Source organism: Pan paniscus, chromosome 5 (assembly GCF_029289425.2).
Source record: "Pan paniscus chromosome 5, NHGRI_mPanPan1-v2.0_pri, whole genome shotgun sequence".
Lineage (NCBI taxonomy): Eukaryota > Metazoa > Chordata > Mammalia > Primates > Hominidae > Pan > Pan paniscus.
In genome coordinates, this window is record NC_073254.2 from 62245346 (window position 1) to 62250345 (window position 5000).

Genomic DNA, 5000 nt, shown 5'->3' on the forward strand with positions numbered 1-5000 from the left:
TTAGTAGTATAAAAAAATTCATTGTCAATATAAATTCACACACTTGTCTAGGTAGGTTAAATAGCTTTTTCTTTCCTTGGAACTTGAAAATTTAGCTCCTTCATATGCAGTGTGATACCAGTTAGTAAGCACAAATCAAACTACTGTTTTTTTCCCTTTGATTATTGAATATTTGATAGGCATTCCTTTGGTTTCAAAAATTTTAGAATTGGACTTAACATTGCAATAAATATTTGTAAAACTTGTCCACAACTCAACCAACAACAATTGGCAAAGAACACAAGACACAAGACAATTACATTCATTGTCTTTTATTTCTTTTAATTGTTCCACAAATTGATGATTCATAACATTTATATTTACATACTGAAGAATTTTACAGTATGCATGACACTCTTCATAGAGACTGTTTCAGAAAGATGAGCACAAATATTTTCACTAAATATCACATATTGGAATGAAGTAAGAGGAAAACTTGAGTCTGTGGTTTCCAATTCTAGTAAACCTAGAGTTTTGATTTAAAATAACCAAAGCACCATCTGTTGTGATAGAAACCATTTTTTTCGTGTCTAGTTGAAATTCTTCTTTGACAGATGTAAAAGATTGAAGAATATCCATGCCAAAAGTTCAAATTTTTAGGTTGCAAATGTACACATTTTTTTTTTTTTGTAAATTGGAACATCCAAGACACTGTATGCTCCAAATATTAATTGGGCAGGGTCTGTTATGTGGTATGACTCAAGTAAAACTAAAGAAAAGTACTTGCAATTTTTCAAATTTTCAGTCAATCTTTGATTTTTTAGAAAAATTTCATAATCTATGATCAATGGTTTAGTGGCTCAACCAAAGATATTTACAAGATTATCGAAAGTAAAATATCTTTTTTTACCTTCCTCAGAACTTTCTAGCAAAATTTTCTTTCTAAAATTAGAATTTACTTTCTCATATCTCTATCTAAAAATGGTTTTCTATTTTCTGCAAAACTCAAGCTGTTTTATAGAAGGACTAAGTTATAAGGCTGGATCATGTTATATATTGTTTAACTTTTTAAAATTGGACATTCAATCCTGATTTCAGGAGAACAGTGTTGCCAATTTTTCTGACTACTGAGGGTGAACTTCTTACATAGAGATAAAGATGTATAAATATTCTTCACTTCAATCCTTAAAAATATTTTTAAACAACAAACAAACAGCTTTTTTTGCTTTGCTTTGTCATAGAAAAGTAAAATTGCCATTCATTGTAGAATTTGCAGCATCCTTTTGTTCAGTCTTCTTAAAAAGTTGTTCTATTAGCTTTGGGATGCCAAGGCAGGTGGATCACGAGGTCAGGAGCTCAACACCAGCCTGGCCAAGGTGGTGAAACCCTGTCTCTACTAAAAACACAAAAAGTACCCGGGTGTGGTGGCAGGTGCCTGTAATCCCAGCTCTTCGGGAGGCCGAGACAGAGAATTGCTTGAACGTAGGAGGCGGAGGTTGCAGTGAGCTGAGATCACACCACTGCACTCCAGCCTGGTCCACAGAGCGAGACTCCGTCTCAAAAAAAAAAAAAAAAGTATTGTATTGGTTATAGTACCAATTTTCGCATCTCTACTCATTTCTGCATCTTCCTTGTTATGCCGGAGTCAGATCGGAAAGTAAGCCATGATATACGGGATTAAATAACCTCATCTGATGAGAATTTATGGTTTGTGGGGCATGACTCCCCAGACCCCTTAGATAGGAATCTGAGCAAGATTAAAAAAAAAAAAAAAAGAATTAGAGCTTAGTCCTCAATAATGAAAGTGAAATGAAGCCTTACCAAAAGAATAAAATTGTGGTTAACAATAAAAAAAATTTACAGTGCTTCAGCTTAAAAAATTTAAACTAAATTAATTAAAATTATATATGAAATAAAAAATTCTATTCTCCATTTGCATTAGCCACATTTTAAGTGCTTAATAGTCAGTCCCATTTGCCTAGTGACTTTCATATTGAGCAACACAGTTGTATACCCTCACTAATTTTTTCCTTTGTTTTATTAAAAATAGTAAGATATGTTAAGATCTCCTACCATGATGGGGGAACTATTCCTCTTTTTAATCCTATCGGCTTTATATATTTGAAGCTACGTTAGTGGGCATAGACATTTCAAGAATTGTTTTATCTTCCTGGTGTATTGCCTTTTTTTGTTTTGTTTTGTTTTATTTTGTTTTGTTTTGTTTTTTTGAGGCAAAGTCTCGCTCTGTCGCCCAAGCTGGAGTTCAGTGGCGTGATCTCCACTCACTGCAGCCTCCACCTCCCGGGTTCAAGTGATTGCCCAGCTAATTTTTGTATTTTTAGTAGAGACAGGGTTTAGCCATGTTGGCCAGGCTGGTCTTGAACTCCTGGCCTCAAGGGATCCCCCCACCTTGGCCTCCTAAAGTGCTGGGATTACAGGCATAAGCCACCATGCCTGGCCAGTGTACTGCCTTTTTAGCATTCCAAAATGTCCCTCTTAATATCTAGTAGTAGTCTTATGTCTACTTTGACTCATATTAAAATGACTATATCCGCTTTCTTTTGGTTTTGTTTCCATTATATACCAAGGCATGTTGTACATTTTTAACAATCAGCTCTCTAGGAATGAGAAGCACTGATTTGTGGCATTTGCCACCTTCCATGATGTAGCCACTCTTACCAGGACTGATTTCAAGCTTGTAGCATGACATTAATTGGCTCACAATATTTCCAAAAATGTGATCATTGATGCTCATGAGCTAGTGTGAGTCGGCTTCAACACCTCACTGATCGTATACTTTTTTCCAGCAACCTCTGTGTGTCCTTATATTTAAGGTGGTGGTGGTGGGGGCTTTTGAAAGGAGCATATGATTTTTTTTCACCAGTCTTACAGTGTTTCTCATTTAATTATAATATGATACCTTTTACATTTAATGTCATCATTGAAATATTTGGGTTTACACTTATTTTGCTGTTTGTTTTATATCTGTCTCATCTACTTTATAATAAAAAATGAATCAATTTTATTATATAATTTAGCCCTTCAATGATCTTTGTTATATACCTTCTTTTATCATTTTCTTAGAGATTAAAATATTCATCTCTGACTTATTACAGTTCACCACGAGATTAAAATACTCATCCTTGACTTATTACAGTTCACCATAAGTCACTATTTCTGCCACTTCCTGAAGGATGTTAGTACCTTGGGATGCTTTAACTTCATTTACCTCCCTTTTGCCCTTTTTTGGTTGCCCTTTTTGTCATATCTTAATATTCTATATATTTTGTTTTGTTATTTTTATTTTTTTGCAGCAGTTGTTAGCATTTAACAAACCTCCCTCCATGTGGCTTCACACCACCAGCCCCACTCCAACACCCTTTAATGCTCTCCTGTGCTCTTCTTCTGAAGAATTTGGCCTTCACAATGACAGGATGCTTTGGGAGCTTTCCCTTTCCCAGAACTTTGTAGTAATCTACCACATCAATGGTGGGAGAGCCCCAGTCTTGTTTTTAGCAGCATTCTCCTGTGTCTGCTCACTGACCAAAGTCCACAATTTATTGTGATTGGCAGTTGAGCAGGAGCTCTGGTTCCTCTCTAAGTGGTAATCCTCATACCAACTTTCCCAAAGTAACCAGGGTGATATTTATCAAAGTTTATCCTGTGGTGATGCATGCCACCAGCATTCTACTGCCTCCTGAGTGCTTCTGGTGCTTGCTGATGAGGCAGTGGCCATGGCTCATGTGGCCCCAAAGTTTCTGGGTCTTTCTCATTCCGGATGGCATGTCAGCAACTGAGACAACATAGAGAGACTCTATATATTTTTAAGTCCACTAGGCATTTTTATTATTGTTTTATAAGACAAAATTTATTTAGCTTTAACCCCATATTTACCTTTTTCATTGCTCTTTACTCTTCAATGTCTGTGCCTTTCTCTGTAGTTATATTTCTTCTTAAAGAATGCCTTTCAGTATTTATATTTATGCAATTCTGCTGGCAAGAAACTATTATTGTTATTACTTAAAAAAACCCTTTGTTTTCATTTATAAGTATATTTTTATTTCAAATAGAATTTTAGGTTAGCAAGTATTTTATTTCATCATTTTGAAGACAAACTTTTCTTTACTTTGTAGCTTTCATTATTTCTGTTGAGACAGCACCTGTCATTATCACTTTCTTGCTGCTTTGAAAGTAAGGTGTCTTTTTTTTTACCCTCTGTCTGCTTTAAAGATTTTCTCCTTGTCTTTGGTTTTCCTACGATATGCCTAGAAATTGATTTCTTTGACATTGTTGGAGTTCATACTGATTCTTGAGTTTGTGGTTTGATATATTTCATTATTTTTGAAAATCTTGGCATTATCTCTTCAAATATTGCTTTTGCCCCTTTTCTCTCTTGTCCTTTTCTGGGACCACAAATATATGTATTAATCTTAGACCTGGATACTTTTTACATACTGAAATTATAGGTCACTAATTTTCTCTTCAGCTGTGTCTAATTTGCTCTTTAACTTATTTATTGCATTTTTTTTAGTTATTGTATTTTTCAGTTTTAGGATTTCCATTTCCATTTTATACTTCTTCTTATTAACTCTAGTTGTCTGGTGAAATTCTTTATCCTATTGTTAAATTTTGAACATGTAAATCGTAGTTTATTTTAAATGCTCTGCTTATTAACTTCAATATCTGCATCCCTATGAGTCTATTTTTACCGTCTGTTCTATATCTTGTTCTTTTCTCTTGATACATAGGCCTGGTAAGTTTTGATTAATATCAGACATCATATATGAAATAATGTACATGCTCTGGATGATTATATTCCTCCAGAGAAGAACAGATTACCTTAATTCAACCAGGGCTTAATTGGTTTCTATGCTTGACGTCTGTCTGTTTGAAGATTTGATCTATTTCCACTCTACCTTAATTTTTAGGGTGTAGTTCTTCAAGAAGTCTTAGGTAGCTTATACAGTATCCCTTCAAATAAGCAGACACTTAACTCTATGTGTTCTCTGCTCAGCACAGTG

At 34.6% G+C, this 5000-nt stretch overlaps 1 pseudogene; it reads right to left on the minus strand.

Moving 5' to 3' along the window:
• Nucleotides 1-1078: 1078 nt before the first annotated feature.
• Nucleotides 1079-3764, minus strand: LOC106634880 (large ribosomal subunit protein uL15-like; annotated as a pseudogene).
• Between the last annotated feature and the right edge of the window lie 1236 nt (nucleotides 3765-5000).